The following is a 12,419-nucleotide window of genomic DNA, read 5'->3' as shown; positions in this document are numbered from 1 at the left end:
ACAACATACCCAGAGGCACCCTATCGTCAAAGTCTGACGTCAACAGGATTTTCTCTGTGTGGGTCAAAGACGATGCACAATGCCTTGTAGTCAAATCCGACCTCTCAGGACTAAGGTGAGAGTCCCAAATGCCACCCTATTCCCTTTAAAGTGCACTACTTTTTACTAGGGCTGATAGGGCTTTGGTCAAAAGTAGTGCATTATATAGGGAATAGGGTAACATTTGAGACGTAATCTACCAGATAATTAGCTTGGCCATTTTTCCAGGAGGAGTCCAGCCCTCAGACAGAGGTGGGAGTGTTGGACATTGTTTGGGTGTTCACTCACATATAACAAAAATAATTACCCCTCTGTCTGTCTCAGTTGTCCCAAACCTCAGTGTCATGGATGATAGATTACTGCGTCCCAAATTTGCACTCTATCCCCAATATAGTGCCCTACTTTTGACCAGTGCGCATAGGGAAAAAGTAGTGATGTAAGAAATAGGGTGCCATTTGGAGCACAAACCATTGTGTTATGGTTGGAATGTGCCACGTATCTGAGATGGCGCCCAAGGTCTGTCATGTTGCTGTGTGAAGACCACAGCTGGCTGGGATTTGCATGGGTTGTGCACTTGGTTTTCTCAGCTGGCACTGAGACTATGCTAGACAGCGTATGGAAAGAGGAGTGCAGTATAGAAAGGACCAGAGGAAATGAGTTTAGGAAACACACATGTCAAGGCTGTCTGATGGCAGATATGTGGGAATCGGGAGCCATATGAGTTAGTGCAACCTGCGTTCTTGTTTTATTTTACTCCAACCATCTGACTCTGTCGTGCAGTAGTTGGTCAATGTATTATCAGAGATGGAAAACTTTGAATTTAAAGGAAAACCAAATCTACAGAAAGATAAGACATTTAGTCAGAGGCACAGTTCACTTCAAGGGTTTTCTTGGAATTATTTATATATATACACTACCGGCCAAAACTTTTAGAACACCTACTCATTAAAGGGTTTTTCTTTCTTTTTACTATTTTCTACATTGTAGAACAATAGTGAAGACATCAAAACTATGAAATAACACATATGGAATCATGTAGTAACCAAAAAAGTGTTTTAAAAAATCTAAATATATGTTATATTTGAGATTCTTCAAATAGCCACCCTTTGCCTTGTTGACAGATTTGCACACTTTGGTATTCTCTCAACCAGCTTCACCTAGAATGCTTTTCCAACAGCCCTGAAGGAGTTCCCACATATGCTGTGCACTTGTTGGCTGCTTTTCCTTCACTCTGCGGTCCGACTCATCCCAAACCATCTCAATTTGGTTGAGGTCAGAGGATTGTGGAGGCCAGGTCATCTGATGCAGCACTCCATCACTCTCCTTATTGGTCAAATAGCCCTTACACAGCCTGATTGTTATTATCTGACCCTGCTGGTCATCTATGAACATTTGAACATCTTGGCCATGTTCTGTTATAATCTCCACCCAGCACAGCCAGAAGAGGACTGGCCACCCCTCATAGCCTGGTTCCTCTCTAGGTTTCTTCCTAGGTTCTGGCCTTTCTAGGGTGTTTTTCATAGCCACCGTGCTTCTACACCTGCATTGCTTGCTGTTTGGGGTTTTAGGCTGGGTTTCTGTACAGCACTTTGTGACATCAGCTGAAGGGCTTTATAAATAAATGTGATGTGATTGATTGGAGGTATGTTGGGTCATTGTCCTGTTGAAAACAAATGATAGTCCCACTATGTCCAAACCAGATGGGATGGTGTATCGCTGCAGAATGCTGTGGTAGCCATGCTGGTTAAGTGTGCCTTGAATTCTAAATAAGTCACAGATAGTGTCACCAGAAAAGCACTCCCACACCATAACACCTCCTCCGCCATGCTTCACGGTGGGAAATACACATGCGGAGATCATCCATTCACCCACAAAACGCGTCTCACAAACACGTGGTTGGATCCAAAAATCGCAAATTTGGACCTCAGACCAAAGGACACATTTCCACCGGTCTAATGTCCATTGCTCGTGTTTCTTGGCCCAAGCAAGTCTCTTCTTCTTATTGGTGTCCTTTAGTCGTGGTTTCTTTGCAGCAATTCAACCATGAAGGCCTGATTCACAGTCTCCTCTGACCAGTTGATGTTGAGATGTGTCTGTTACTTATTTATTTGGGCTACAATTTCTGAGGTTGGTAACTCTAATGAACTCATCCTCTGCAGCAGAGGTAACTCTGGGTCTTCCATTCCTGTGGCCGTCCTCATGGGAGACAGTTTCATCATAGCGCTTGATGGTTTTTGAGACTGAACTTGAAGAAACTGCACTTGAAGTTCTTGAAATGTTCCGTATTGACAGACCTTCATGTCTTAAAGTAATGATGGACTGTATTTTCTCTTTGCTTATTTGAGCTGTTCTTGACATAATATGGACTTGGTCTTTTACCAAATAGGGCTATCTTCTGTAACCTCCCCTACCTTGTCACAACACAACTGATTGGCTAAAACGCATGAAGAAGGAAAGAAATTCCACAAATTAACTTTTAAGAAGGCACACCTGTTTATTTAAATGCATTCCAGGTGACTACCTCATGAAGCTGGTTGAGAGAATGCCAAGAGTGTGCAAAGCTGTCATCAAGGCAAAGGATGGCTACTTTGAAGAAACTCAAATCTAAAATATATTTTGATTTGTTGAACACTTTTTTGGTTACTAGAGGATTCCATATGTGTTATTCCATAGTTATGATGTCTTCACTATTATTCTGCAATGTAGAAAATAGTAAAAAAATTAAGAAACAATGTTGAATGAGTAGGTGTTCTAAAACATTTGACCGGTAGTTTATATATATTTTTAGATGTTTATTTATTTATTTCTCTCTCTCCTCTCTGTTGACTGAGAAAGGACATCAGAGTTATGAACGGCTCTCCATGAAAGTCGTCACTGAACTCCAAGGACACCAACCGGTAACAGAATACTGTAATGAACAGGTGAAAACCTCACAGACGATAACGTTGAATGGGTCTGTTACCATAGTGAAGCTCAAGCTAGGAATGGTCCAGGGCAATGCATGGCGAATGGTCCCGTTCACTGCTATGGTTGAACTGCAATGAATTCTCAACTGAAGGGTAGAACCAATGAAGATACATGTGTTGTTGTGGGTGTAAGTAAGCTTGAGGAATAGGAGATCAAAGCCTCTGAGAAGCAGTAACGTATTTCCATTGAATACACCTCTGAGAAACAGTCATGTGTTTCCATTGAATACACCTCTGAGAAGCAGTAACGTGTTTCCATTGAATACACCTCTGAGAAACAGTAATGTGTTTCCATTGAATACACCTCTGAGAAGCAGTAATGTTTTTCCATTGAATACACCTCTGAGAAACAGTAACGTGTTTCCATTGAATACACCTCTGAGAAGCAGTAACGTGTTTCCATTGAATACACCTCTGAGAAGCAGTAATGTGTTTCCATTGAATACACCTCTGAGAAGCAGTAATGTGTTTCCATTGAATACACCTCTGAGAAGCAGTAACGTGTTTCCATTGAATACACCTCTGAGAAACAGTCATGTGTTTCCATTGAATACACCTCTGAGAAGCAGTAATGTTTTTCCATTGAATACACCTCTGAGAAGCAGTAATGTGTTTCCATTGAATACACCTCTGAGAAGCAGTAACGTGTTTCCATTGAATACACCTCTGAGAAACAGTCATGTGTTTCCATTGAATACACCTCTGAGAAGCAGTAATGTTTTTCCATTGAATACACCTCTGAGAAGCAGTAACGTGTTTCCATTGAATACACCTCTGAGAAACAGTAACGTGTTTCCATTGAATACACCTCTGAGAAGCAGTAACGTGTTTCCATTGAATACACCTCTGAGGAACAGTAACGTGTTTCCATTGAATACACCTCTGAGAAACAGTAACGTGTTTCCATTGAATACACCTCTGAGGAACAGTAACGTGTTTCCATTGAATACACCTCTGAGGAACAGTAACGTGTTTCCATTGAATACACCTCTGAGGAACAGTAACGTGTTTCCATTGAATACACCTCTGAGGAACAGTAACGTGTTTCCATTGAATACACCTCTGAGGAACAGTAACGTGTTTCCATTGAATACACCTCTGACAGCTCATAGATCATATCTTAAACTCTCTTTATTCTATGTATTGAATGTTTACATCCTCTGTTCACTTTAAATACAATTAATTAATTAATTCAGTATTATGCCCAGCCCGAACCAGATGTAATGTCCAGTATCATGCCCGAACCAGATGTAATGTCCAGTATCATGCCCAACGTGAACCAGATGTAATGTCCAGTATCATGCCCAACCCGAACCAGATGTAATATCCAGTATCATGCCCGATCCAGATGTATTGTCCAGTATCATGCCCAGCCTGAACCAGATGTAATGTCCAGTATCATGCCCAACCCGAACCAGATGTAATATCCAGTATCATGCCCGATCCAGATGTAATGTCCAGTATCATGCCCAGCGTGAACCAGATGTAATATCCAGTATCATGCCCGATCCAGATGTATTGTCCAGTATCATGCCCAGCCTGAACAAGATGTAATGTCCAGTATCATGCCCGATCCAGATGTAATGTCCAGTATCATGCCCAGCCTGAACCAGATGTAATGTCCAGTATCATGCCCAGCCCGAACCAGATGTAATGTCCAGTATCATGCCCAGCCCGAACCAGATGTAATGTCCAGTATCATGCCCAGCCCGAACCAGATGTAATATCCAGTATTATGCCCAGCCCGATCCAGATGTAATGTCCAGTATCATGCCTGAACCAGATGTAATGTCTGTGGCACACCATTTGGTAAGCCCTCTAGTGGTGCTTTCTAGTGAATTAGTAGAAGAGTTTCACAAATCATTATGTGTAATGTGTATCATGTTAACCTATTGAATGGAACACAATGGAGCCTACAGTAGAGTCACATCACATCTGGGGCCATATGCATCAAACGTACGACTGCTGATTTAGGATCAGTTTTGCCTTTTAGATCATAATATTTTTTTTTAAATATCCTAGATCAGCACTCCTACCCTGTCCTTCAGCTTAACCTCTTCATACTGACCTACTTTTACTTCCTTCTTCTAGTCTCTGCCAAAGGATTAGATTTGGAATTTTGTTTGGGGGCAAACAATAGGCTTCAAATGTAGAAATCCTGGAAGGAGTGGGCAGAGAGTGGGCTCATGGGCCTAACCTGTTACGCCTACATTGGCACTGCTCAGGCCAAGGCTTTTCAGCTGGAATGGAAATAATACGAAATGTAATTCAGAAATCGCGCTCGAATGATTTCTTGTGGCGGGCCTGGGCGCATGCACACTGACTTCGGTCGCCAGCTGGACGGTGTTTCCTCCGACACATTGGTGCGGCTGGCTTCCGGGTTAACTGAGCATTGTGTCAAGAAGCAGTGCAGCTTGGCGGGTCGTGTTTTGGAGGACGCATGGTTCTCGACCTTCACCTTAGACCGCTGCGCCACTCGGGAGTCCTGTCTGTAGATGTTTTTGACCTCTCCCAAGGTAACCGTTGAGAAAAACAACACATTCACATGATTGGCGTTAGTGTGCAATTATAATGACCCCCGGAGCTCTACTCATGTTTCTTACTGTCCACAGGGAGTCCTGCTTGTTTAAAGTCTCTATGATGTTAACAAAAGGTGATGTTGGGGAGCCTAAGTGGTGTTCAGCTGCAGGAGCTGCTTTGATGAGGAAACACCTGTTATCACCAGTAACACCTGCAGCCGCTAGCAGCCCACACCATAGAACTAGAATCACATTACATCACCATAGAACTAGAATCACATTACATCACCGTAGAACTAGAATCACATTACATCACCATAGAACTAGAATCACATTACATCACCATAGAACTAGAATCACATTACATCACCATAGAACTAGAATCACATTACATCACCATAGAACTAGAATCACATTACATCACCGTAGAAAAAGAATCACATTACATCACCATAGAACTAGAATCACATTACATCACCATAGAACTAGAATCACATTACATCACCATAGAACTAGAATCACATTACATCACCGTAGAACTAGAATCACATTACATCACCGTAGAACTAAAATCACATTACATCACCATAGAACTAGAATCACATTACATCACCATAGAACTAGAATCACATTACATCACCATAGAACTAGAATCCCATTACATCACCGTAGAACTAGAATCACATTACATCATCGTAGAACTAGAATCACATTACATCACCGTAGAACTAGAATCACATTACATCACCATAGAACTAGAATCACATTACATCACCATAGAACTAGAATCACATTACATCACCATAGAACTAGAATCACATTACATCACCATAGAACTAGAATCACATTACATCACCATAGAACTAGAATCACATTACATCACCATAGAACTAGAATCACATTACATCACCATAGAACTAGAATCACATTACATCACCGTAGAAAAAAGAATCACATTACATCACCATAGAACTAGAATCACATTACATCACCATAGAACTAGAATCACATTACATCACCATAGAACTAGAATCACATTACATCACCATAGAACTAGAATCACATTACATCACCATAGAACTAGAATCACATTACATCACCATAGAACTAGAATCACATTACATCACCATAGAACTAGAATCACATTACATCACCATAGAACTAGAATCACATTACATCACCGTAGAAAAAAGAATCACATTACATCACCGTAGAACTAGAATCACATTACATCACCATATAACTAAAATCACATTACATCACCATAGAACTAGAATCATATTACATCACCATAGAACTAGAATCACATTACATCACCATAGAACTAGAATCACATTACATCACCATAGAACTAGAATCACATTACATCACCGTAGAAAAAAGAATCACATTACATCACCATAGAACTAGAATCACATTACATCACCATAGAACTAGAATCACATTACATCACCATAGAACTAGAATCACATTACATCACCATAGAACTAGAATCACATTACATCACCATAGAACTAGAATCACATTACATCACCATAGAACTAGAATCACATTACATCATCATAGAACTAAAATCACATTACATCACCGTAGAAAAAAAGAATCACATTACATCACCATAGAACTAGAATCACATTACATCACCATAGAACTAGAATCACATTACATCACCATAGAACTAGAATCACATTACATCACCGTAGAACTAGAATCACATTACATCACCGTAGAACTAGAATCACATTAGATCACCGTAGAACTAGAATCACATTACATCATCATAGAACTAAAATCACATTACATCACCATAGAACTAGAATCACATTACATCATCATAGAACTAGAATCACATTACATCACCATAGAACTAGAATCACATTACATCACCATAGAACTAGAATCCCATTACATCACCGTAGAACTAGAATCACATTACATCATCGTAGAACTAGAATCACATTACATCACCGTAGAACTAGAATCACATTACATCACCATAGAACTAGAATCACATTACATCACCGTAGAACTAGAATCACATTACATCACCATAGAACTAGAATCACATTACATCACCATAGAACTAGAATCACATTACATCACCATAGAACTAGAATCACATTACATCACCATAGAACTAGAATCACATTACATCACCATAGAACTAGAATCACATTACATCACCATAGAACTAGAATCACATTACATCACCGTAGAAAAAAGAATCACATTACATCACCATAGAACTAGAATCACATTACATCACCATAGAACTAGAATCACATTACATCACCATAGAACTAGAATCACATTACATCACCATAGAACTAGAATCACATTACATCACCATAGAACTAGAATCACATTACATCACCATAGAACTAGAATCACATTACATCACCGTAGAAAAAAGAATCACATTACATCACCGTAGAACTAGAATCACATTACATCACCATAGAACTAAAATCACATTACATCACCATAGAACTAGAATCATATTACATCACCATAGAACTAGAATCACATTACATCACCATAGAACTAGAATCACATTACATCACCATAGAACTAGAATCACATTACATCACCGTAGAAAAAAGAATCACATTACATCACCATAGAACTAGAATCACATTACATCACCATAGAACTAGAATCACATTACATCACCATAGAACTAGAATCACATTACATCACCATAGAACTAGAATCACATTACATCACCATAGAACTAGAATCACATTACATCACCATAGAACTAGAATCACATTACATCATCATAGAACTAAAATCACATTACATCACCGTAGAAAAAAAGAATCACATTACATCACCATAGAACTAGAATCACATTACATCACCATAGAACTAGAATCACATTACATCACCATAGAACTAGAATCACATTACATCACCGTAGAACTAGAATCACATTACATCACCGTAGAACTAGAATCACATTACATCACCGTAGAACTAGAATCACATTACATCACCGTAGAACTAGAATCACATTACATCACCATAGAACTAGAATCACATTACATCACCATAGAACTAGAATCACATTACATCACCATAGAACTAGAATCACATTACATCACCATAGAACTAGAATCACATTACATCACCATAGAACTAGAATCACATTACATCACCATAGAACTAGAATCACATTACATCACCATAGAACTAGAATCACATTACATCACCATAGAACTAGAATCACATTACATCACCGTAGAAAAAAGAATCACATTACATCACCATAGAACTAGAATCACATTACATCACCATAGAACTAGAATCACATTACATCACCATAGAACTAGAATCACATTACATCACCATAGAGCTAGAATCACATTACATCACCATAGAACTAGAATCACATTACATCACCATAGAACTAGAATCACATTACATCACCATAGAACTAGAATCACATTACATTACCGTAGAAAAAAGAATCACATTACATCACCGTAGAACTAGAATCACATTACATCACCATATAACTAAAATCACATTACATCACCATAGAACTAGAATCATATTACATCACCATAGAACTAGAATCACATTACATCACCATAGAACTAGAATCACATTACATCACCATAGAACTAGAATCACATTACATCACCGTAGAAAAAAGAATCACATTACATCACCATAGAACTAGAATCACATTACATCACCATAGAACTAGAATCACATTACATCACCATAGAACTAGAATCACATTACATCACCATAGAACTAGAATCACATTACATCACCATAGAACTAGAATCACATTACATCACCATAGAACTAGAATCACATTACATCACCATAGAACTAGAATCACATTACATCATCATAGAACTAAAATCACATTACATCACCGTAGAAAAAAAGAATCACATTACATCACCATAGAACTAGAATCACATTACATCACCATAGAACTAGAATCACATTACATCACCATAGAACTAGAATCACATTACATCACCGTAGAACTAGAATCACATTACATCACCGTAGAACTAGAATCACATTACATCACCGTAGAACTAGAATCACATTACATCATCATAGAACTAAAATCACATTACATCACCATAGAACTAGAATCACATTACATCATCATAGAACTAGAATCACATTACATCACCATAGAACTAGAATCACATTACATCACCATAGAACTAGAATCCCATTACATCACCGTAGAACTAGAATCACATTACATCATCGTAGAACTAGAATCACATTACATCACCGTAGAACTAGAATCACATTACATCACCATAGAACTAGAATCACATTACATCACCATAGAACTAGAATCACATTACATCACCATAGAACTAGAATCACATTACATCACCATAGAACTAGAATCACATTACATCACCATAGAACTAGAATCACATTACATCACCATAGAACTAGAATCACATTACATCACCATAGAACTAGAATCACATTACATCACCGTAGAAAAAAGAATCACATTACATCACCATAGAACTAGAATCACATTACATCACCATAGAACTAGAATCACATTACATCACCATAGAACTAGAATCACATTACATCACCATAGAACTAGAATCACATTACATCACCATAGAACTAGAATCACATTACATCACCATAGAACTAGAATCACATTACATCACCATAGAACTAGAATCACATTACATCACCGTAGAAAAAAGAATCACATTACATCACCGTAGAACTAGAATCACATTACATCACCATAGAACTAAAATCACATTACATCACCATAGAACTAGAATCATATTACATCACCATAGAACTAGAATCACATTACATCACCATAGAACTAGAATCACATTACATCACCATAGAACTAGAATCACATTACATCACCGTAGAAAAAAGAATCACATTACATCACCATAGAACTAGAATCACATTACATCACCATAGAACTAGAATCACATTACATCACCATAGAACTAGAATCACATTACATCACCATAGAACTAGAATCACATTACATCATCATAGAACTAAAATCACATTACATCACCGTAGAAAAAAAGAATCACATTACATCACCATAGAACTAGAATCACATTACATCACCATAGAACTAGAATCACATTACATCACCATAGAACTAGAATCACATTACATCACCGTAGAACTAGAATCACATTACATCACCGTAGAACTAGAATCACATTACATCATCATAGAACTAAAATCACATTACATCACCATAGAACTAGAATCACATTACATCATCATAGAACTAGAATCACATTACATCACCATAGAACTAGAATCACATTACATCACCATAGAACTAGAATCACATTACATCACCATAGAACTAGAATCACATTACATCACCATAGAACTAGAATCACATTACATCACCATAGAACTAGAATCACATTACATCACCATAGAACTACAATCATTGATTATTGTTATTGTTCTTTGTTTCTTATACAAGTTAACAATTTTTTTTATTTTTTTTATTTTATTTATCCGTTATTTTACCAGGTAAGTTGACTGAGAACACGTTCTCATTTGCAGCAACGACCTGGGGAATAGTTACAGGGGAGAGGAGGGGGATGAATGAGCCAATTGTAAACTAGAATCACATTACATCACCATAGAACTAGAATCACATCACAATCAAAATCAATGAAAACAAAATCAATAGTGCTCTTCCTTTTATATATCACAATCCCCATTGTACCGTTTCTATTTTTTACATTGCAAACAAAACAGAGAAAAAAATAATTTTCTCTCCACAATCACTAGAACAAATTCATTCTTTTTGTCTTCCAAAGAACTGCATAATTGTTGGCCATGTAGTTGAAAATGTCCCAATATGACTAAAGGCCCGTGTAACTTGGCTAGAAGTCATGTATGTTGCTTGTTTCCTCCAGACAGAGATGCTGGCCTGCTACTCTTGTTTCCTCCAGACAGAGATGCTGGCCTGCTACTCTTGTTTCCTCCAGACAGAGATGCTGGCCTGCTACTCTTGTTTCCTCCAGACATAGATGCTGGCCTGCTACTCTTGTTTCCTCCAGACAGAGATGCTGGCCTGCTACTCTTGTTTCCTCCAGACAGAGATGCTGGCCTGCTACTCTTGTTTCCTCCAGACAGAGATGCTGGCCTGCTACTCTTGTTTCCTCCAGACATAGATGCTGGCCTGCTACTCGTGTTTCCTCCAGACAGAGATGCTGGCCTGCTACTCTTGTTTCCTCCAGACATAGATGCTGGCCTGCTACTCTTGTTTCCTCCAGACAGAGATGCTGGCCTGCTACTCTTGTTTCCTCCAGACAGAGATGCTGGCCTGCTACTCTTGTTTCCTCCAGACAGAGATGCTGGCCTGCTACTCTTGTTTCCTCCAGACAGAGATGCTGGCCTGCTACTCTTGTTTCCTCCAGACATAGATGCTGGCCTGCTACTCTTGTTTCCTCCAGACAGAGATGCTGGCCTGCTACTCTTGTTTCCTCCAGACAGAGATGCTGGCCTGCTACTCTTGTTTCCTCCAGACAGAGATGCTGGCCTGCTACTCTTGTTTCCTCCAGACAGAGATGCTGGCCTGCTACTCTTGTTTCCTCCAGACAGAGATGCTGGCCTGCTACTCTTGTTTCCTCCAGACAGAGATGCTGGCCTGCTACTCTTGTTTCCTCCAGACAGAGATGCTGGCCTGCTACTCTTGTTTCCTCCAGACAGAGATGCTGGCCTGCTACTCTTGTTTCCTCCAGACAGAGATGCTGGCCTGCTACTCTTGTTTCCTCCAGACAGAGATGCTGGCCTGCTACTCTTGTTTCCTCCAGACAGAGATGCTGGCCTGCTACTCTTTTGCAGCTATTCCAACTATAGCAGAACACGTCATTAT

This window comes from Salvelinus alpinus, chromosome 11 (genome assembly GCF_045679555.1).
Source record: "Salvelinus alpinus chromosome 11, SLU_Salpinus.1, whole genome shotgun sequence".
Lineage (NCBI taxonomy): Eukaryota > Metazoa > Chordata > Actinopteri > Salmoniformes > Salmonidae > Salvelinus > Salvelinus alpinus.
This window is presented reverse-complemented; position numbering follows the sequence as displayed.